This window comes from Tenrec ecaudatus, chromosome 13 (assembly GCF_050624435.1).
Source record: "Tenrec ecaudatus isolate mTenEca1 chromosome 13, mTenEca1.hap1, whole genome shotgun sequence".
In the NCBI taxonomy this organism is placed as follows: Eukaryota; Metazoa; Chordata; class Mammalia; order Afrosoricida; family Tenrecidae; genus Tenrec; species Tenrec ecaudatus.
Window position 1 is genome coordinate 126,855,799 of NC_134542.1, and position 23,924 is coordinate 126,879,722.

Sequence of the window (23,924 nt, forward strand, 5' to 3'; positions counted from 1 at the left end):
GCACCTGGACACCCCCCTACTGAAGGGTTGTGGGGAGGAGATGGGCCAGTCGGGGTGCAGGGTAGCAACAATGAAACATATAACTTTCCTCTAGTTCTTAAATGCTCCCCGCCCCCACTATCCTGATCCCAATTCTACCTTACAAATCTGGCTAGACCAGAGGATGTACACTGGTACAAATAGCAACTGGAAACACAGGGAATCCAGGACAGATGACTCCTTCAGGACCATTGGTGAGAGTAGCGATGCCTTGTAGGATGGAGGGAATGTGAGGTAGAAGGGGGAACCGATTACAAGAATCTACGTATAGCCTCTTCCCTGGGGGATGGACAGCAGAGAAGAGGGTGGGCGGAGACGTCAGACAGTGTAACATATGACAAAATAATAATGATTTATGAATTATGAAGGTTTCATGAGGGAGAAGGGAGTGGGGAGGGAGGAGGAAAATGAGGAGCCGATATTAAGGGCTCAAGCAGAAGGCAAATGTTTTGAGAATGACGATGGCAACAGATGTACCTATGTGCTGGACACAATGGATGGATGGATGGATAGATTGTCATAAGAATTGTATGAGCCCCCAATGAAATGATTCAAAAAGAAAGGACAGAGATTCTTCAAGTTCACCTAGAAAGGTTTCAGGAGAAAGGATTGGTGACCGACGTCGGAAAACCCCACCTCTTGGAAAGCGCTTGGAGCAAGTTCTAGGGTACGTCAGGGTCATCCTAGGTCAGACTCGTCAGTAGCTGGTCAAGTGGCCGCAAGCCTTCCCACTGCACTAAACCAGGATCCACGTTCTCAAGGTCTGTGAAGCCCCGTCACAGGTTCCCACCAGCTCTCTTCTCCCATCTGCCACGCCCCTCGGTCTCTCCCTACCTCCAGAAACGCTTTTTTCTCTGGTGCCCAGACAAGGAGAATCTGCTGCTGCCGCTCGCGGTGCCTGCATGGTTTCCAGCCTCAGCTGGGAACAGCCTCCCCAGCAGACAGTCCCTGGGCTCCCGGTGCTCCCCAGCAGCAGCTTTCCAAGCGCACTGTCCTCCTGCGCCATCTCTCCTTTCGCACACTCGCACACCGACCTGAGGTGAGGTCACTTGCCATGGCCCCAAAGACGGCCGGCAGAACTGTCTCGATTTTCTGACGGGCAACAACAGGGAGATGAAGCAAAGCTGCCAAAATCACACGCTGTGTGGGGCAACACTGGTCAGAGAAGAACCCCCTGAGCGCCTCCCACTCAGAGGGGGGCTGAGAAAGCGGGGAGAGCCCCTCGAAGGTGGGGAAACCTGCAAGGCCCAGAAAACAAGGCAGCCTTGTCCCGATCTGCTGTACAAGTGAGCCATGCCTTCCCCAGACACCAGGACGAACAAGAACAAGGCCACTGCCCCTGCCCCCTCCCTCTTCTGAGGGTGCAGCTTCCTCGCAACAGGGAGGAGAGCTCACAAAGTCTTAGGTATGGCTAGGTCCCTGGGGCCCCTGGTGAGAAGCCCAAAAGACAGAAGATTCCAAAGGGGAGTTAAAAAGAACCCAGACAAGAAAAGTACCTTCTAGAATCTGCCAAGCCTCTAGAACTCATGAGGACTGCGTTGCCTTCTTTCCTAAACTCGACTTCTCCCAAATTCATTCCTCATGTGAGCCTGGTGTCTTCCCCAGGGAAGCTCAGCTGTAACACAGGCCTCTTCGGCGTTAACGCTGAGCTGGGGCTCGGCAGACAATAAAGAAGCCTGTCTGCGAGTCCGCCTGCTGCTAAGACCACCAGGGGAATTGGAGTGGTGAAGACAGAGCTCACAGAAGTTCGTCTTCGCCAGATCTCCGAAGAAACTGTGGCTCAAAGTTCTTGCTCATATCCGGGGAATCTAAGAAGCTGGAGCAGTCTGCTGGGAGGGGGGCCACGGGAGTCTCCCCACAAATCCACCCCTCCAGACAACCCCCCCTCACAGAGCAGGCGCCACTGTGTGCCTTCCTGCGAATGGTTTTCTTTCCAAGCCTCCTTCTCTCCCTCCCATTTCCCCCTCTCTCCTCCCAGCTCTCCACCCGCCCAAGTTCTTCCTGTCCCTCTCCCTCTCCAGGCCTGTCTCTGTACTCTCCTCCAACTCCCCTCTCCCTGAAGGCCAACAGAGCCCCTCCTTTCATGGCAGCCGCTTATTCTAGCCCCAGGTCTCGCCCCTGGAGCACAGAGACAGGCAAGAGGGAGAGCAGGGCCCGACCTGTACACACGAGGAGGCCCACTTCTGGTCCACTAGTAGCAGCAGCAGCAGAGGAAAACCTGTCTTTGTCCTTCCATTTGCCCTGTGCAGGGGGAGTGGAACAAGACCCCTTGCTGGGGCAGGAGGACACTGTCCAGTGCAGGAGAAGCCACCCGATGGAGCATCAGGAAGGACCAGCAAGTGCTCACCAGGAGGGTGCGGATGGGAGGATTGGGATCCACCAGGAGGATGCAGATGGGAGGACTGGGATCCACCATGTGGGTGGGGATGGGAGGACTGGAATCCACCATGGGGGTGGGAATGGGAGGATTGGGATCCACCAGGAGGGTACGGATGGGAGGACTGGGATTCACCATGCGGGTGGGAATGGGAGGATTGGGATCCACCAGGAGGGTGCGGATGGGAGGACTGGGATCCACCATGCGGGTGGGGATGGGAGGACTGGGATCCACCAGGAGGGTGGGGATGGGAGGATTGGGAATCACCAGGAGGGTGGGGATGGGAGGATTGGGATCCACCAGGAGGGTGCGGATGGGAGGATTGGGATCCACCAGGAGGGTGCGGATGGGAGGACTGGGGTCCACCATGCGGGTGGGGATGGGAGGACTGGGATCCACCAGGAGGGTGGGGATGGGAGGATTGGGATCATTTAGGGTCCCACTGGCTTCTCTTGGGGAGCTAGATGGCAGGCTGTCCTTCCTGAGGGGAGTTCCCAGGCAGGGGAACTGCACGAGCCACTCCAGATACCAGATGAAAGAAACTGCCCACCTGCTGGCACCAGGACATGGGTCTCAAGCCAGGGGCAGGATGGACGAGGTCCCCATGGCCACACTGAGAAAGAGAGGGTGAGCCAGGAGGGGCCTGAGGACTTACTCCATGAGAAGAGGCAACTGAGGCCCCGAGAGGGAGAGGGACTTGCCCAAGTTGTACAGCAGGGTTGCAGAGGAGACAGGACTTGCCCTTAGGTCAATCGCCCTCATAATCTGTACTGTCTGGAGCTCTGTGGACACTGAGAGCCCCAGAGTCCGGAGTGGACTATCCTCATGCAAAACTGAGCACAGGGTGCCCCCCTGCCCCCCACCATGCAGGGCTGCTCGGAGCATCTGAAAAGCCCAGCGCCCAGCCCTACCTGATAAGAGTGTTCTAGAACTACCTTGCAAGATCTACACACAAGAAATCCCATTTTGGAAAAGAAAGAAAGTGTAATATTTAGGACCAACTTAAATGTTGAGCCACTGCCAAGAGTCAAGAGTCTGAAGAGCCACCCCAGAAAGTCTGGAGGAGCCCGATAAGACCAGAATGGCATCAAGGAGCCAGCAGAAGTGTGTCTATAAACCCAGGTAGACACTGACTTTTCAGAGAGCTAGGAACCAAGGAGACAGCAACGCCTGCTCTCTCCAACTCTCCCCGGGGGGCGTCCACCGAGGAAGCCAATGCTTGTGGGGACTATGATGCTGAAATCATAATGTAGCGTGTTGCCCCTATACCTGATATTTGTCTGAAACGATATTATAGTTTGAGTTAACATTAGGATTATGAGATAGCTTGCTGTGTGTTTGCAGTGAATAAAAGGAGCATTCGAAAATGTCAAAGAGTGTTAAGTAATTATCGATCGCGCTGCTGGTGACACCACCCAGCCTGAAATGTGTCTCACCCATTGAGTTTCAGGCTTTGGGCAGAGGGCTATCTTATGAGGCCTTCACGCTCACTCCCCACCCACCTTTCCCCCTCTGCAGGGAGGGGCAAGGATCTTGTAGCAAAAAAGCTCCACCCACAAATATGGGACCTGACCACCTCCAAGGTGTCCTGATATACCACGGACTACTGCACCATGTGGAGAGGGGCAGGAGGGCCAGGGAATGGTGGACTCAGCCTCACTGTCAACCACAAGGCCATTCTGCATCCCCGTCTCACGTGATCCTCAGAAGTCACTAATAAGAAAAGCAGCTCTCTGTCCCCAAACGCAAGGTCCTGTATCAGTGAGGAGCACATCCACCGTGCAATGCTTATAATCCCCTCCAGGCCAGGGAGCGGGGAGGAAAGGCTATCTATCCACTGACAGGCAAAGGAAGGCTCCAGGGCCACCCACCCCTTTTCCTACTCTGGCCGGCCTTGGCCTCACCCTCCTTGGAGACCCCCAACTCCGAATCTTGGCCCACGATGCTCGTGTTCCCCTTTCAGAAGCACAACATCGGGCCTCTGAAACAAGGCACATCTGCCCTGTGGAGGCAGGAGCCTGAGGCCCACCTCCCCTGGCCCCTGAAGTCACAAAGGCAGCTCAGGCCTCCGGGGGCCCTCCCCAAATCTGGAAGGATGGTGCACGCCCACTCGGCTGTCAGCCACAGAACACCAGCACGCACCCTTCCCAGAGTGAGTCCAGGCAGAGCTGCCCACCCCTTCCACGCCTTCTTTGAAGACGGAGCGCTGGGCCAGGGCCCAGTATGGCACAACCCCCAGCGGGTGCTGTGTTAGCAGAGCCTGGGCAGGGCCAGGCCTCCTGCTCGCAGGCGGATGCTCTTCCCACCACCGCACATTTCTTTCCCACCCCACCCCATCCCCAAGCAGCAGCCCCAGTCCGGCAGTGGCCTCATGGAAAGAAGGGGGGTGGAAGAGGGGGGGAAGGGGAGGGCCAAAGCAGACTGCTTCAGAACTGCAGCTTTCAGGGCTGGTGGGGTGCCACGGGGGTCAAAGGTTTGCGTCGGTTGATTACGCGGACAACTCTCCCCAAACTCCTGGGTCAGCAAAACTAAAAAGCAGACCCCCTTCTTGGGTGGTGCGGCCGCAGATGGCAGCACAAGGCCACAGAAGGAAAACAAGGAAGTGAAGCAGACTTTTCCTCTGCTCGGGCCCAGCCTCCCCCCCCCCAAGGTGGGGGCCTTCTCTCATTCCTCAGGGGGACCTCGGCACAGCGCTTCCCCACGCACCATGGAAGCTTCCCCTTCAGCTGCCTTCGCCCACATCCCAGCTCATTCTGACAGGAGGCAGCTGTGCTGACGTGGGCGTGAGGGAAGGGAAGGTGAACTGGCTATTTGCTCCCAATGAGCTCACCAATGGGACTCTTCTCTATCAAGGGAAATGGCCAGGGCCACACTGGAGCCCCTGGAAGAACCCCATTCACATCTTCCAGCGTTCTAAAAGTTCAAGCCAAATGTATGCCTTCCAGAGCTTGGTACCACAGGCAGTGAGTAGGGAGCTAAGGGCCAGGGTTCCCTGATGTCCTTGTCCCGGTCCCTCAGGGGTTGAACATCCAAGGACCTGAATCAGGGATGGCCAAGATGGAAAAGACTACTGCTCTTGGCTATTTAGTCTTCTAAGGTCAGTGACTCGGAGGCTGATCCCCCCAGTCAAGGGTCAAGCAAACTGTCTCTCGCTGTTGGGTAGCTCCAAGTGAGAGCCAACCTGGTGGGCAGAACAGAACTGCCCCCACGGAGTTTGCTTTTTTGACTTGCTATCATGTCCCAAAGGGTTATGATGAATGGGTGCTGACTAGTGAGTTCGGTGGGATTTGTTTTTTAAATCTTTCCAGAGCAGATCACCACATCCTCTCCTTCAGAGTAGCTAGTGTTCTCTAATGACGTATCTTGCATAGTCCTTAGCCACTGAGTCACCGGGCCTCCGCCAGCAAGGTGTGGAGGGACGTTAAAGAAACATACTTCTAAAGTTTTCCAATGAGCAGAAGCTGTGCTGTATCAAATCCACAATCCCTCTGGTCTGTCCCTCTCTGTCCTTCTTTCTTAGAGTCTCTCCGTGTCCTGCTGGTGACTGCCTCGCTCTGTCGTCTCGCACCGTGATGCTCACTCGTTCTCTGGTGCTGGTTGCACAGGACGGGACTCATCTCCCAGACTCGGAGAAGCAGAATCAACGCACTGTTTGGGTTATCAGGGCACCAGGCGGGATGCACACAGCAAACAGTAAAGCCCCCACTTGACCCAGCCATGATGTGCGCTCAATGAAAATGGCACCTGCCTAGCAACTCCCCTGCTGCTGGGGGGTACAGCCTTAATGGCTGAGATAGTTATTGTCTATTGTGCCTCCCAGGCCGATAAACACGTGTGGGGTTAATTGCAGGGCGGAGAGATAAATGGCTCGGTGAGCCTCGCCTTTTGAGTTCTCGGGTCTCTTGCTTTGTGATGGTCGGACCAGGGTGCAGCTGCCTCAGCCAGTTCCCTGCTTCAGCTGACAAGCCTCCACTTCCTGCAAGACATCCCCGAGGAGAAGCCACATGGACCTACCCTGATGCACTACTTTAGAGCAACAGATCCACAGCAACTCATGTATAAGAGAGTTTTATATAAAGGCTGAGTGCACATCAAGAAAATATCCCAACCCAGTGCTGCTCAAGCCCACAAGTCCAACATTGGCCCATATGTCCGACACCAATCCACAAAGTCTTCCTCCATTTCACAAAACTCAAGCAATGATGCCGACTGCAGGGGGAATGTCAAGTCAGTGAACGTGTAAGCATCTCAGCACTGGCAGGGGTCTCCACACGGCTGCTCCAGCACCCAGGGCTGCATCACGGCAGGTCCATGTGACTTCTCCTCAGGGATATCTTGCAGGAAGTTAGTCTTGCCAGCTGAAGCAGCAAACTGGCTAAGGCAGTTGCACCCTGGTCCGACCACTACAAAGCAAGAGAACTCAAAAGGCAAGGCTCACTGAGCCATTTATCTGTCCACCCTTCAATTAACCCCATATGTGTTTATCAGCCAGGTTGGCACAATAAACATTAGCTATCTCAAAGATCAACGGAGGCAGCCCATCTGTGTGCACCCCACCCCCACCAATGCTCTCCCACCGTCACCCACCCCTCATCAAGGTTTCTCCAGCAGAAGGACCCCTTCAAAACCCAAACCCAGACTACTGCTGTGCATTGACTGGGACTCGCAGTAACCCAAAAGGCACAGCAGAACTGCCCAGTGGGTAATCTCTATGGGAGGGAGAACAATGAGGCTTTCTACTCCTGTAAACCGTTACCGTCTGAGACTTCCACAGGGCAGTTCTACCCTGTCCTACAAGTTGTCATCCTCCTGATCACAGTGAGTCTTCAGAATCTTTATGGGGCAAAAGGCCTCATCTTTCTCCCATGGAGCAGCGGGTGGTTTTCATCTGGTGACCTTGTGGTTCATAGCCCAAGGTTTTACCCACTACACCAAGGCTCCTGGCTCTACCAAAGCCCTTGGAAACCATCCAGCTCTCCAGCCTCCCCTGGATACATGCCATTTCGCTACCAAATCGGCCTGTTCACTGACAGTCAACATACCTTCAAATATCTGCACACCTCTCTCCTGCCCACGTCCTCTCCTCCTTTAATTATTAATGCCGGCTGCCCCTAGGAGCTCAAATACATTTCCTTCAAAAAACTAATGCAATGTAAAATGGGTGGTTTTCCAGGTTAGCCGACCACTGCACAAACAAACACAAAACAAAACGACAACAAACAAACTCACTGCTGTCAAGTTGATTAAGGCTCATGGTGACCCTAGAGGGTAGAACTGCCCCGGTGGGTTTCGGAGAGTGTAACTCTTCACAGGAGTACAAATCTCCATCTTTGTCCCATGGAGAGCTGGATCATGACTGGGTGGGCAGATGATGGGTTGGACCTCTAAATTTACAATCTCAATCTTCTCTACAAGAGAGACACTGCTGCCCCATTTTATAGATGAGAAGCCTGAGGCTCATGATGTTCCTGCAGTCCTGTAGTCTGAGACTCGAAGCACCTGCATACCACCTCATGAGAGTCTAGTTTCAAGTTCAGAAAATAGTGCAGTCAGCACAGAGTGGAAGATATAATCAATGCTGAAGCACAGAGACCTCGTGTCCTTAGGACGATGGACAGTAGCCTGGCAGGCCAGATAGGAAGACAGCTGTGAGGTTGTGGGTTCCTGAGTGACCACCTGAAGGGACCTGTCCCTGGGCTGTGGCCTTTCTTCCCAGCTCTTCAGTTGCAGGTGGAGGAGGGGATGGGGAGAGAGGTCCCAGTGGTAGGCCAGTGTCTGGAACCAGCCAAAGTATCCAGTTAAGTTCTTTTAATGCTGAGTCCAATAAATTGCTAATTGCCTCAGTAAGGTTAGCCCTGATACTGCTACTGGTACCTTGATGAGCTGGAGCAGGCGTCCTCAAACTACGGCCCGCAGGCCACATGTGGCCCTCCAAGGACATTTATCCGGCCCGCCAGATGTTTTTGCCCCATTTTTTAACTTCAAAATAAGATATGTGTAGTATGCATAGGAATTTGTTCATAGTTGTTTGGTTTTTTTTTAACTACAGTCCGGCCCTCCAAACGGGTCTGAGGGACAGTGCACTGGCCCCCTGTTGACAAAGTTTGAGGGCCCCTGAGCTGGAGCCTACTGAGCTGTTCGTGCAGATGAAAATGGCATTAACCTGCTGGGCTGCCCACATGGCAAGTTGACTCCATGGAACGTTTAAGCTTGCAGGTTAAACTACCTTTGAGTTTGGCTCACAATCGGCCCTGTCTGCTCTCAGACCTCTGACCACGGAGGACTCAGAGCCAGGCGGGGATTTTGTCTCCAGGCTCTGGCAGCGGAGGGATTTCAGGGATTTCAATGAGATGATCACTTGTCATTTCTTATTAATGAGCATTGCCGGATTCAGGATGCATCTAAGGGGCAAGGAGGACGAGCTTGGAGGAAGTGAGCCAACACTGAGGAGGTGATGAGACCCTGTGTGGGAGTCTTTTCTTCCTCTCTCTCCTCAGCGAGGGCCAGTGGCAGGGTGCCTGGCTGTCACTCATGTAGCCAGTGACCGGCTTGCTCTGTGGTGGGTGGAGGCGCCACAGAGCAGGGACAGTTGTCTGCAGACACGTTTTCTCCAGTGTCGAAATCCTGCTCTTCATCGTCACTGTTTAGTCTTCTGCTTACCTGGGTCTCTCAGCAGGGGGAGGCTGAACCTCAAACCCAGGAATGTATGAGGGGACTTATTGCCTGGAGAGCAGACTTTGGTGCCAGTGGCTGGGAGGGGGGTGGCAGTGAGCTCAGGGTAAGTGGGCTCTGGCCCAAATAACGTTACCTAGATGTTTGCTGATACATGAATACATGTAGGCGATACCCCCAAGCAGGGTCCTAATTCACGTAGCACTGCGTGCCAGGCTCCTTCCTGGGTGCTGAGACACAGTGTTCTTGCTCCCTAGGCATCTCAGAGGCTCTGGATTATGCCAGGTCTTGCCACTGATAAGACCTTCTCCTCTTCTGTAGAGTCTAAGCAGGGTCTACCTACCAGTCTCTCTCGTGAGTGGGCTGGGAGATCTGGAGCAGCCACAAGGAGCCACCCTGAGCACGTCGTGTGCACGTGGTCGGCAAAGAGCACCTTGCTGGGCAGGAGGGGCCAGAGCTGTTCCGCTCTCAGCTCTTTGAGGTAGCTCTTGCTATCTTACCCATCATTGCTTCACAGAGGCTGCGCGGAGCAGACTCTGCAGGAATGAATTTCCTTAAAAAAATCCAAATACCGGTAGGCCATCCTGCTCCGACAGGGGGCCCACCTAGCCGGAGAGGACCGAGGGCTCAGGGTTGCCTCAAAGCTGATAGGAGATGCAGTGCATTGAACTGTGGACTTCCTGCATGGCACAAACACTGCACACGCTGGGCTGCAGGTTTGAGTCCGCCCAGAGGCACTCGGGAAGGAAAGCCAGAGGCGGCGTTTCAAAACCCCAAAGGGCCTGGTTCCACACGGACACAAGGGCAGCCACGAGTCGGAGTGAACGCCCACTGGGCTTTGTATCTCCTTGGAAGATGAATGTTCAGACCATCCCTGGTGTGTTTGTGTTGCCCACGTTTCTGGTGCGTTTTAGGAGACTGGGGGAGTTCAAAGGGCCTAGGCTATGGCTGGGCCACCGGAGGACTCAGCTGAGGCAACAACAATTCCACCCACACCCACGGTGACCCAGAGTGTCCGAGTAGAACTATCCTCCACAGAGATTGTAATGGGTGGCTTCTGGAAGTTTCTCCCAAGGCACCTTGGCGTGGACTCGAACCAACAACCTTTTGGTTAACTGCTGAGCACGTTAACCATTAGCTTCATGAACACTAGATTTATGGGCATTTCTTACATACCTATGTTTACAGACATGCATCCAATTGACGCGTGAACAAGAGTGCACGTTTTCGTTCAGAAACAACTAAAACAACATAACCAAACGCTATTAGCTTATAAATTAAACGGCGATACTGTACGTTCATATTTAACATATAACATTTGAAATATTGGGTTCAACCTATCGTAAGGGTGGCTTGGGTCAGTCAGTATGACAGTCTTCGCTGAATTGTCTTTACATTTGATGGTCTCTTTCTAAGGACTCTTTGACTATGTTTATTACTGACATAATGCTTTCATGAATGAAACTGATTTACTGAGATTAATACTCAATTTATGTTCATGTCAAATTGTCAGGTATGTCACAGAGATAGGTAGTACACATTTTCCCTGCCAGAGAGCATCAATCAACTTGCTCCGAGTTAGTGCACCCAGTGGCGTCCCCTGAGAAGGCTCCCTCTGGTCACAGCGAATTTTTGTGTCAAAGCAGTTTCACTCAAGTCTTGATTTTTGTGATGGCGGATTTAAGAGAACAGTGTGTGGCTGTGAAACCAAAGATCAAGACGATGCTCATTTGTTTTTTGATGTGAGGGGGTTAGTGCATTTGGAGTTCATTCCACCAGGTCAGACTGTTCATCAAGCTTTCTATTTAGAGGTTCTGAAAGCGTAACAGTGTGTGATCAAAAAGGGCCTGATTTGTGCCACCATGCCAATGCACCTGCTCATGCAGCCATCTCAGTGTGCCAGTTTTTGACAAAAACCAGCATGCCTCTCTTGCTTCGCACACCTTACTCAGCTGACCTCACTCCGTGCAACTTCTTTTTGTTTCCCTGAATGGAGAGAGACATGAATGGGCAGAGATTTGACACCATGGAAGAGGGGAGGAAAAGGAAGAAGGAGGTGCTGCCGTCCAAACAGATGAGTTTGAAAACTGTTTCCAAGAATGGAATCACAGACTTGACAAATGTATTGTGTCATGGAGAGAACTTTGAAGGTGATAAAGTTGTTTTGTAAAAAAAAAAAAAAAATACATAGCTTTGAAACAAAGTTCAGTCTTTTCAGGGGGTACCCCCTCGTGTTTGTGTGTGTGTGTGGTTTGGTAAGTGGACAAAAGCCAGCATAAACGGTAGGAAGTCAATGTAAACGGTTTCTGTTCTTTTCATTGAGGAAAATGGAAATTTGTCAAAATGACATGCACTAGAAACCTTTTGTTAAAAACCTTTTAAGCAAGGCCCCTGTCTACCTCCGAGCAGCCTCAGGCCAGTGAAAAGACAATGTGCCCATCAGTAGGTTGAGAGGGTCTTTTAAAGGCCTCTTCTAGAGCCCTCCCAGCATCCACCTATGGAGCCCAGCCCCCTCGCTCCAGCCAGCACTCACACGGTCAGTCACTAGGACCCATCCATGGTGGACCCTCTTCCCCACCACAGCACCTGTCCCCACCCCAGAGACTGCACAGCCACCTGTTTTCAAGTCCGTCTTCTGTTCTGATTACACAGTCTGCACGTGCCTCTTCCACACAAGGCTCTATCTCAGACTAAGGGGTCACACGCACCAAGATGTTCTCTGCTCAATGCCCCCATCAATCTTCTTGAAGCTCGCTTATGCCCTCCCCAAGCACAGAGGGGTGTGACATCCCCGACCCCCCAGAGCCCTGGTAGTGAGCTGAGTCTGCAGAAGACCTGTGCGTCCGAGAGTCAAGTGGACAAGAGCTTGAGCACAGGCTCCCAGTTCTCAAATCACGAGCCAATTTCGGGTTCTTGTGACAAAGGCAGGTCCGGGGCGAGCTGTGCATACTTGGGCAGCAGTATGGTGTTGCTGGGGTATGCCATGTATAAACTCACATACCTTCTTGGCAGTGGTACTGAAGCCAGAGCCCAGGCCTCAGGTTCTCTTAGGGTGGTTAAAGAGGCAGAAATTCTTAGTCATAAAAATGGCTTGCAACAGGGCAAAACAAATATGGGAGTGTTTGAGGCCAGCGGTTCTCAGCCTGTGGGTCGAGACCCCTTGGGGGGGGTGTCCAAAAATTCTTTCACAGGGGCTGTTCAATTCATAACAGTAGCAAAATTACAGTTATGAAGAAAAATAATTTTATGGTTGGGGGTCACCATAACACGAGGACCTGTATTAAAGGGTCGCGGCCTTGGGAAGGTTGAGAACCACTGTGATATCGGTCATCCTGGCCCATGCTTCCTGTCTCTCACCTGGATTACTTTAACAATGTCCCCCCAATCCCTCAGGCACCCTCCAATCCATTATCCACACTAGAGGCTGGGAGGCACGGGATTGACCTCTGGGGAGCAAGGCAGGTGGCACAAGCCTTTCAATTCTATATCTGCTGCTGACGTTTAAACTTCAGAAAGTTTGTATAATCTTAAACCAAGTGTATGGTTGTTGCAGGCTTAGCTGAATTCATTTACATATGCTCTCATTTATTCTCCCATCCACCCAACACATCTCTTTGCTCCCATCCTACAGAGGGGATACAGGAGCCCTGGTGGTATGGTAGTCAGCAGTTCGAAACCACCAGTCCCTCACTGGAGAGATTTAGAGTCTCGGAAACCCACGGGGGCAGTTGTGCTCTGCACTCTGGGGTCACTATGAGTCAGAATCAACTCAGTGCCATGACATAGAGGGGATGGGGCCGCACAAAAAAGAAACAACGCAAGTGGGCCCATGCTGACGCAGTTATCTGATGTAGGGTTTGCAAGGCCATACATCTTTACAGAAGCAGCCAGTGGCTGGGGGATTTGAACCACAAACTTGTGGTGAAGCAGTCCAATTCTAATTCAAAAATAACAGCGGGGATCCCCGGGCCCCACTTAACCAGGACACAAAGCTCACTGCCATGGAGCTGATGCCGACTTCTAGGGACCCTAGAGGACAGGGGGCACTGTCCCTGTGGGTTTCCAAAGCTGTCACTCTTCACAGGAATAGCAAGTCTTTCCCCCTCAGAGCAGTAGGTGGTGTTGTAACAGCTGAACTGCCGGTTAGCAGACTGATGCATACATAACCACTATGCCACCAGGGGTCCCCGGCCCCACTTCCCTGCTGTGAACTTCTAAAGGAAGGCTGGGTCAAGGGGAGAGAAATATGGCCTGCAGGGCCTCACCTGTACAAAGTGACAAAAGCCTCATCTCATCTGACATCTCCTAAAGTCTTAGGGTGGGGCAGGGATACGCCCCCCCACCCCAAAATAGTAAGATGCTCAGCAGGCCCAGCCCCTGGCACCTGCCTACAGGCAAACCACTAGAGAAGACTGATCAAGGAAACACTTGCAATGAAGCTATTAGCCAGGCCACCTTGGGAAGAGGAGGAAGCGCCCCGTGGCAGTGTTCCCCAGGAAATCTTGGCTCCATGCAGAGCCTCCTCAGAGGCCCGGGCAGGGAAGGCGCACGCTCAGCCTGGAACATGCTGCAGACAACTGTATTGCAAAGCCTGTGGGCTCAGGATTGGAGTCTGTCTCCCATTAAGAAACACTTCCTTAATGAGATAATTACTGAAGAGGTAACCACTGGATCGAGGAGAGGGCGGTGGGAATCGAATTGGTTTCATGACTCCGGTCCCGGAATGCAATACCCTCCCCAGCGCTGAGCCTCCTGCCTCGCACCTCCAAATGGCTTCTCATGGCCAGCTCACACCTACCATTTCCAAGCACCGCTAACACCCCTCTGGCTGCACACAGGCCTGAGTCCAGGGACGCACACACAACCTGGCTCTTCACATGATCCTGCCCTGGCCGGTGCATTGGCCCATCTCTTCTCTGTCCCACCCTGGTGGCCAGTGGTCAAGAGCAAAGACAATGGAGGAAGGCAGGGGACAGAAAATCAGGGTTGCCCATTGCTGTTCCCTAGGCCGGTCTTGGCCTTGGCCAATGGCCTCAGAAGGCTGTACCCACTAGGTGGAGATGGGTGAGTCAGAAGAGGCTTTGATAAAATCTATGGGTGTATGGGACAGCGACAGAAGGAAAAAGGGACATGACCAAAGTCTAACAGGCATCACCCAAGAACCTGGCGCTAGGCACCCTGTGGAATGTTTCAGATGCACACCGAATGGTTTATTGCCATTTCACCTTGTTAAATTGATAACAAGGACATTGAGGCTCCAGACGGCCAAGTAAGTGACTTCTCCAAGGTCACACGAGCAGCTGCCGCCCGGGGAACCGACCCCACTTTTGCCTAATTCCAAACTCAAGCTCTTTCACCAGCACCAGGCTCTGCCTGAGGACTCAAAGGTGAGAGCGTGTACTTTCTCAGTCAACCTGGACAGAAGCCAGCCGATCCCAACCTCAAGACAAGCACATCTCCACACTTACCTTCTCAAACATCCATGGCCGCTTTGAGTGCTTCCTCTGTAGGTGGTTCTAAGGAAGGGCCAAGAGGAATGGGGAGCCATGACCGTGAACAGAGGGGCTGGACATCTCCCGGTGGGTTACACGAGGGAAAACGATTAGAATCACAACGTCGAGGGCAACGATGGTCTGCCAATGTGTCGATTGGGCCGCAATTGCAGAGAGAGATCCGAAATGACAAGAGGGGAGGGGCTGGGTCCATGAGGACTCAGGGAGGAGGAGGAGACCTGCATGCACGTGGCCAGAGAACAGTAGTGGGTGGGGGCATGGGTGGGTGGTCCACAGTCCAGCGTTTCTCTCATCCTTCACCTCACTCTCCTCTTTCTCCTTCGGAATCACTCCTTCCCCACAGAGAATGAGCAGAAAATTTACATTTCAGCTCTCCGTCTTGAAGCACACCGTTAAGTCTCGGCCTGGTCTTGTACGACCACAGCTTTCTTCCGTTTCCTCCAACGCCTTGACGATCCCTGCCTGCCCAGGCAGCTCCTACCTCACTAGAAATCAAAGGGCCCAGCTCAATTCAGAGAGGGTCTCTTCCCTCTAGGCCTGAAACCGAGCCAGGCCTGCCAGTCACCCGAGTGAGTCCCAGAGGCCCATCCATCTGGATGCTATCTCCGCACCAGCAGTACAGAGGCTCCGCAGACAGACGCCCCTCAGGAATGCGCTGAGACACTCACCAGAAGCAGCTGTAGGAACCAGAAAGAAAGGCGGGTGGGGGTGGGCAGGTAAACTGATAAGGGCTCAGGCCCACAGTGTCCCGGAGCTCAGAGAGACCCAGAGTTTCTGTACGGCTCCAGGCTGTCGTCCCCCCCCCCCCCCGTCCCTCCCACAGAAGTGGGTCCCAGGTCAAAGTCAGCCCAAGCACTGCAAAGCAGAGAGATGAGGGAGGGGGCTGTCCATTTTACACTAAACTACCCACCTACAAATGTCACCCTCTCTCAGCGTACCCCAATGTCGGCAAGCCACCCTGTCATGAAAGGGAGGCCTGGAGGCCTCCACCTGTGGGCAGGTGCGGAGGTGGTGTTGAGTGGACAGTGCGCTGAACAGCAAGAGAGGCTCCAGTCACCAAGGAATCTGAGACGCCTCAGGGCCAGGGGAGCCCTACATTCTTGACTATTCCCAGGAGCTCCTTGAACGCTCTCCAGGAGCCACAGGTAAGTGAACTACCGGAAAGGCTTCCACAGCAGAGGAGACGTCAAGGCGGGTCTCTGAAAAGCCTGGTCTCCAATAGAGCAGCCAGGGTCAGATCAAGATAGGCAAAACATCCAGATATCACGAGACTCAATTCTCCCCTCGGTAAAATGCGAAGATCCCCACGGGTGTTTTTTTTTTAAATCATTTTATTGGGGGCTCATACAACTCTTAGCACAATTCCTACATCCATCCACTGTGTCAAGCACATCATCATTCTCAAAACATTTTCTCTCTACTTGAGCCCTTAGTATCAGCTCCTCATTTCCCCACTCCCTACCCACTTCCCCCTCCCTCATGAATCCTTGATAATTTATAAATCATTACTATTTTGTCATGTCTTACACTGTCCGACGTCTCCCTTCACCCACTCTTCTGTTGTCCATCCTCCAGAGAGAAGGTTACATGTAGATCCTTGTAATCGGTTCCCCCTTTCTACCCCACCCTCCCGCCACTCTCCCAGTATCTCCACTCTTACCCCTGGTCCTGAAGGGATCATCTGCCTGGATTTCCTGTTTCCGGTTCCTATCTGTACCAGTGTACATCCTCTGGTCTAGCCAGATTTGTAAGGTAGAATTGGGATCATGATAGTGGTGGGGAGGAAGCATTTAGGAACTAGAGGAAAGTTGTATGTTTCATCGTTGCTACACTGCATCCTGATTGGCTCATCTCCTCCCCACGACCCTTCTGTAAGGGGATGTCCAGTTGCCTACAGATGGGTCTTGGGTCTCCAATCTGCTCTCCCCCTCATTCACAATATGATTTTTTGTTCTTTGATGCCTGATCCCTTCGTCACCTTGTGATCACACAGGCTGGTGTGCTTCTTTCATATGGGCTTTGTTGCTTCTGAGATAGATAGCCGCTTGTTTAACTTCAAGCCTTTAAGATCCCAGATGCTATATCTTTTGATAGCTGGGCATCATCAGCTTTCTTCACCACATTTGCTTATGCACCCATTTGCCTTCAGCAATCGTATTGAGATCCCACGGGTGTTTTTGTTTGCTTGGTTTTTTTTTTGGCAATATGCACAACCAAACATATACCCATTCATAATTTCTACATGAATAGTCACATTGATTCCGCACTTCACATCATGTCACTAGTCTATCTCTACCAGTGTTATTTAATTACCATTAATTTAGGCTCTATGTACACTAATGAGCTAATCTTTGGATTAATTCTTGGTAGGCTATATTCGTAGATAAGAGCAGGGTGCTCAAGGCACACATTATTAATTGGGCTAAACTGCTGGTGACACAATAATGCTCAAACTACTAACCAAAAGGCCCATCTCAATGGATCTAGTAAGTCTGGTCAGGATCTATCAATTGAGTCCTTTATTAAAGCATGCAGTCGATGTAGCTGGGATGGGTTATCGTGTCTTTTAATTATATAGGAATAGATGTAATAATCTATGGAGGCAATTAAGCCTGAATTTCATTTCCTTCTCCAATTTTGGAGTTTTCTTCTTCCTCCGCTGTTCCAGGCAAAAAGAGACCACTGCATCTTGGGTGGCCACTAGCAAGGTTTTACGGTCTCAGGTGCTACTTACCAAACCAGGAGGTAGGACAGAAACTCTAAAACATTATGCCAATTGATTGGCTAGTTCCATGAAGCCCTGACCAAAGTGTTTAATTGTACCAACATGTGTATCAACCGCTGTGGATTTTGGTTGCTGTTGTTATTACTGTAGCTATATAATTATGCAAATGACTCTATTGGTAAATTCACACCACCTCCGTTGGCCCTGGTGTCCAGATGGTAACAGCTATCTTAGATTGTATAACAACAGCCCATAGTCAAAGACCGTTTGCTTGTCACCCTACACAAAAAAATCACTACTTCTAAGTGAGTGATTTCCCCTTTCCTTATCCCACAACCCCCCACCCCCCCTGGTAACCACTAATGCACATTAAGCTCTATAATTACGGCCACTTCATTTCAGGGAAACCATGCAATATTTGCTCTCGTGTGGTTAGTTCATTTAGCATAATGTCTCTCTCCAAGGCTCATCCGTGCTATCGCATGTAGCAGGATTGCCTTTGCCTTGAAGGCGGAGCAGAATTCCATTTTATGTATGTTTGTACATTGAGCACTGACATCCATATTTCTGCTGTGTGATTGCTTTCAGGCTCCGACTGTAAATGCCTAGGAGTGACAGTGCCGGGTCAGACGGCGATACTTTTTGTTGTTGTTGTTGAAGAATTGCCATACCGTTTCCCACAATGGTTTGACGATTTTCAATCCCACCAATAGTAAGAGTCTCAACTTTCCCACCCCTTCAACAGCATGCCTTCGCTCTTTTGTTTTGCTCTAGGCCGTTTGAGCAGGAGGTATCTCTCCCCTGGTAGTTCTGATTTTATTTGTCCAGTGGCTCATGACAACGAACAGTTTCAGATACGTGTTGGCTGTTTGAATACCCTCTGCTTATGTCCTTTGCCAATTATTTTTAATTAGGTGGCTCATCTTTTAGGCGTATTCCTTGTTTCTGTAGAAGTGTCATACACAGTTTGAGTGATGGGCCCTCATCCGACAGTCAGTTCCTGACCAAGGGTTTCCACCAGCTAACGATGGAAATGAATCGGGACGATAGAGCTGGACCAGGTTACCAGCTCGATGGCACCTAACAACAACAACCTGGAGCGAGGCAAGATGACCTCACTGTGAGGAAGAGGAACTGCTGTTCGTAACTGATGCAGACGTGGAGACCTCAGTGCTTTGGAGCTCGGGAGGTCCTGGAGGACCAGGCTGTGCCTAACGACCTAACGCAGGCATTCCACAACGGTCACGGGTATTCTTCTTCTTCGATTAGTTGCTGTCGAATCGGCTCCGAGGACTCCATGTATAGTATACCACAATCAAACGATGCCTGATTCTGCACCAGCTGCATGGTGGAGCTGAAGCCCGCGGTGGGGGCAGGGGCGGGTACCCTACCATGCTGGAGTGCACTGCTGGGGCCACCACAGACTCATCGCCAGCCTTACATCACATACTGTTGGTTATGATATATAGGTTTTGGCTATATTCAAAAGCAAATCATCAGACCTTTCTTCCTGGTCTTAGCCCAGTCTAGAGGCTGGACTAAAGCTTGTCTACCATGTGGGATCCTGCTGACATTTGAAATATTGGAGGCACAGCTTCCAGCATCGTGTAGGGCATGTTAGAAGGACATATTGGCAGTTGGGTGGTGTCAATATTCTTAGGGACTAAAATAAAAACTTTTTTAAGTTAAAAAAACAAAGGCAGGAAGGACAGAGCTGATGCTGTCCCCTGGTCATTGAGACCAACCCCCCATTGCTCTGCCTGCCTTGCCCCCAGCTCCTCCAGGAAGGAACAAGGTCAAGGGCCTTCTGGGGGCTGCTGGCTGCTGGGGACTGAGCCAAGCTCCAGGATGTTCCTCCAAGCTGTGGGGGATTTTCTGTGCTGACCCCGCTGGTGAACCACGTCACAAAGCTTCTCCTCCCTTCTCTCGGTCTCTTCACGGTCTTCATGTCTCTCCTTGTCCCCCTTTCAAATCTTGATGGCCAGTCATTTGCTAAATCCAAAGCTACTGCTCCCAACAGCCCCTTGCTCCTGCCAGCTCTTCCACCTGGAATGTTCTTTCCCTCTCGGTCTCTCTGAACAGCTCCGGGCCATCCTTAAGCCTCCGTTAAACCCACACCAGGCTTCTTGGAGGTTGTGCCTAATTCCACATGCCCAGGACACTGCCCTCCATGGGCCAGCACTATGCTGGCATTCAACTGCTTCCCAGAGAAGGTGCCAGCCACTCCTTCCATCAGCCGTTTGAAAGGAGGTCACGGCGGGTAAGGAGTCTGCACCCGGTACACGCACACACAGCGGGGAGGCCAGGTGATGAGGCCCTGAGTCTTCATGATTTTTCACCAAACCAACCTGTTTACCTTGTGCTCCTGAAGCTTCTTGCTAGTCTCTCACATAGCACGTGTCACACCATGAACTTTCCTGCCTATACCTGTCTCCCCTTACAGAGCAGGTGAGTTGTATCTGCCACAGTCCTGCACACTCAGAGAGCAAGTGAGCTGTCTCTGCCCCAGCCCTGCACACTCAGAGAGCAGGTGAGCTGTCTCTGCCCCAGCCCTGCACACTCAGAGAGCAGGCGAGCTGTCTCTGCCCCAGGCCTGGGTTCTCAGAGAGAAGTGAGCTGTATCTGCCCCAGCCTTGCACACTCAGAGAGCAGGCGAGCTGTCTCTGCCCCAGCCCTGCACACTCAGAGAGCAGGCGAGCTGTCTCTGCCCCAGGCCTGGGCTCTCAGAGCGAAGTGAGCTGTCTCTGCCCCAGTCCTGCATACTCAGAGAGCAGGTGAGCTGTATCTGCCCCAGCCCTGCACACTAAGAGAGCAAGTGAGCTGTCTCTGCCCCAGGCCTGCACACTCAGAGCAGGTGAGCTGTCTCTGCCCCAGGCCTGCACACTCAGAGCAGGTGAGCTGTCTCTGCCCCTGCCCTACACACTCAGAGCAGGTGAGCTGTACAGGTCCCACCTGGCACACTTCGTCCTTGCAATGCATAGTCCGGGAACACAGAAAGCTGGCTGCCTTGGTGAGAGCCCTGATAGACCTCCCAGGAGCACGAGGTGCTCAACATTCTCCATGGCTTGAGGTCCCGCCTAAATAGGACACGTGTGTTCCAGGTCAACCCACTGAGCTTGTATCAGTGAAATTCCAGGCTCTGCCCCCACGGACTGGGGAGACAAGAGAGGTGTTTGCGGGCAGACCAGCACCCCTCCATCCTCTGTGCAAACAAGCGCGAGTTCTGGCGGTGTTTACCGAAGAGCTGCTTCCGGAATCCTACAGCTCAGAACACACACTCCCTCTTTAGGCAGCCAAGGCATGGCGTCCCACACCAGGCGGCAGGGTGAGCTTGTCTAGGCACTGGCCCAATGCAGCTGGGGAGGTGGGTGGCGGCATCACCTACCCAGACCCAGCACACCTCTGGCCGCACCGATAAGGCTCAGGAGGCATCTGTTCCAGAATCTTCTGTTCCTGGCCCTCTGAGGCTCACTGTCCCATCAGCCTGCGCAGAGCAGGGCACTTCCTAATCTTAGATCTTTCCTTCTCCACAGGAGTCTGCTATCCAGTGCCTTCTATTCTGGCTGATGTCCTTCCTCCCAACTCTAGGACCTGGCCCTATCTTCCAAGCCCCTGTGGGGCCCACTGCTCACTCTGGGGCCAGGGCTTTGAACTCTACACTTGAAGGTTGCTGATGCCAACCCCAGATCCACCATTTGAGTCTCACGCAGGCATTTAATGAACAGCATACTTACTCCCAACACCCTGCACCCCTGCTTTCCTCCCCCAGGGTCTTCGCTCAGCGTTTGCCATCCCCACTACATGCTCTGCAAACCCTTCCTCAAGGTTTGCTCCCTGACCGCTGAGCAATTCCCGCATGCATCCACGTCTCCAACTCTCTGCAAGCAGGGGCCTCGTGGCTCCACTGCCACCCACTGCCTGACTGGCACTTCCTGTCCTCCACCTGGCACACGGACTGCATTTAGACTACTGTGGTGGTGCTTCTCGTGCCATCTTGGGCGGGGCCGTGTCTACCCTGCAGTATGTCTGCCTAAGGTTTAACGACAGGCCCTGCCAAAGGCTTCTTGGGGCAGGTGGCCACGCTAGAAGGGTGGTGGGCAGAGCCAAAATGGGTTGGTGTCTCCCTGTATCGGGGCCACTATCACCTCAAGGCTCAATACCCATTTGTTGTCCTTGCTGGAGATGCATTTTCCAAAACCATAAACCTAACTCAAATAGCAGAACGGAAAAGCGGGCTCCATCAGAGACAAATCCTAAGCCTGGATCCTGCGAGGACCCGGAGCCCAGGGCAGGGCAGAGTGGCCCAGAGCTCTTCCGGGGCTTTCCAAAGTCTGTCCACACAAGCTCCGGTTGCAAACGGACCATCGAATGGTGTTTCGTTTTCATTTACATGGGGTTTTTAAAAAAGGACTCCAAGTGATTCTACAGATGACTGACAAGATGTTAAAGAGTACAGCGGGCTTATGATGAAATGCAACGGGTCCCCTTACTTGTCCTCTTTTCTCTGTCCCCTGGGGTCACCACTTGCAAGTCTTTGTAAGGTTTTCTACTTTTTAACTCCTCTGGCTTATTGAGCTGTATAATTTATTGAAGCACCATGTTCAGATTCTTAAGGCTGATGAGCCCCTTGTGTCTTTCGTTTACCAACTTAGGGTATGATCCTTACGGAGGACAATTCAATTCATTGTAAGCCTGGCCCCTAGCCCCATCCCACACGTCTAATTTTGAATGAAGACATGCTTTCTGCTCCTCTGTGGGCACCAGGCATGTAGACTGTGTGACCTTCACCCAGGGCACCTCTATGGTGTCCCTCGGGCCTATTTGTCCCCTTGGATCTCTCTTCTTCTGTCCTGGCTTCACATACAAACATCGGGCCAGGTGTGTGTGCAAGGGGAAAGTTTCCAATCCCTCTTTCCATGTCAGACAATGTCTTGAATCTACACTCCTGCAGAGTGATAGTTTGGCGGAGGGAAACTGGAAATCACCCCGCTGAGCGCTGGATCCTCTGCGGTCTTCGCACTCGGGGGAGGAGCTCGATCCCTGTCCTTTATAGTGACCTGGACTTGTTGGCATATTTTCCAAAAATAATAATTTATAAACTATGAAAGGTTCAGGAGGGAGGGGGTAGCGGGCAGGGAGGGGTTAAAATGAGGAACTGATGCCAGGGACTTACGGAGGATGATGAGGGTAACGAATGTACAAATGTGCTTTATGCAATTGATGTATGCATGGATTGTGATGAGTTATATGAGCCCCCAATAAAATGATTTTCTTAAAAAGAATCCACTTTAATAGGAGGACTTCCACTCTCGAAATGATTTCTCAAGCACTTTTTTCTCCTTATTTTCTAGTATTCCTTTATCTGGGCCAGGCTCTTGTTATTAACTATCTTATCATTTCCCACCACCCCACCCCCACATCTGTTTCATTTCCGTTTCTGGAATACCAATTTGTACATCCTCTGGTCTAGTAGGATTTGTAAGGTAGAACTGGAATCATGATAGCGGTGCAGAGAGGAGGAAGCATTAGGAAGAAAGTTTTGCCATTGCTACACTGCACCCTGAGTGGCTCGTCTCCTCACCGCGACCCTTCTGTAAGGGGATGTCCAATTGTCTACAGATGGGCTTTGGGTCTCCACTCTGCACTCCCCCTCATCCACAAGGATATGATTTTTGTTCTTTGATGCCTAATACCTGACCCCATTGACACCTCATGATCACACAGGCTGGTGTGCTTCTTCCATGTGGGTTTTGTTGCTTCTCAGCTAGATGGCTGCTTGTTTATCTTCAAACCTTTAAGATCCCAGATGCTATATCTTTTGATAGCCGGGGTACCATCAGCTTTCTTTACTACATACAATCACATTTAAAGTGATTAATAATACAGGATGAATAACTACCATATTTTAAATAGTTTTTTAAATATTTACCCTTGCCTCCTTTTTCTTTTCTTTTTTATGATTCTATTTTCTTTCTTCTCTTAGCATATAAATTATATTTTAAATAAATGTTTAATGGTTGTCCTGGAATTTGCAACATACATTTACAACTCATCTAAGTCAATTCTCAAATACCACTATTCCACTTCACAGGTATTGCAGATACCTTATAACAGAATATTCCAAAATTCCCGTCCCCACCCCTTATCATATTGCTTTCATTAATTTCTCTTGTCCATAAACTATAATCATTTTATACAAGGTTCCTATTATGATTTTCAACAAATGCTATCTTTTAGATAAAGAATAAAACACCGTTGCTCTATCTACAGATATAATGCAATTAGAATCCAGATTCCAACATTATTCTTTAATGAGATGGAGAAATTCTTCATCACATTTACATGAAAAGGAAAGAGACCCCATAAACAAAACATGAGGCTTCATACTTTTGATATCAAAGCCTACTTGCCGTCTTGGTAGTTTAAAAAGTAAGTATAGAGTCCTGGTATAACAACAGACATGGAGAGCAATAATCCAGAAGTATAACCATTTGTATATTTCCAGTTGATCTTTGACAAAGGTCAGAAAAGCATTAATTGGGGAAATAGTCTCTTTAATAAATAATGCTGAAAAAACTGACTCTCCTCTTGCAGGAAA

General features: G+C 51.3%; 1 protein-coding gene across 6 annotated transcripts in view; it reads right to left on the reverse strand.

Moving 5' to 3' along the window:
• Positions 1–23,924, reverse strand: part of GLI2 (GLI family zinc finger 2) — a 304,945-nt gene that overhangs the window by 143,763 nt on the left and 137,258 nt on the right. Inside the window, exon 1 of one of the 6 annotated variants that reach the window (XM_075530228.1) lies at positions 14,557–14,645. The exons of 4 other annotated variants lie outside the window; for them this stretch is intronic. The gene's annotated coding sequence lies outside the window, so the exon portion shown is untranslated. Of the gene's footprint in view, positions 1–1,535; positions 1,810–14,556; positions 14,646–23,924 lie in introns of those variants that run through there. One more of the 6 variants, XM_075530226.1, reaches the window with a different exon arrangement.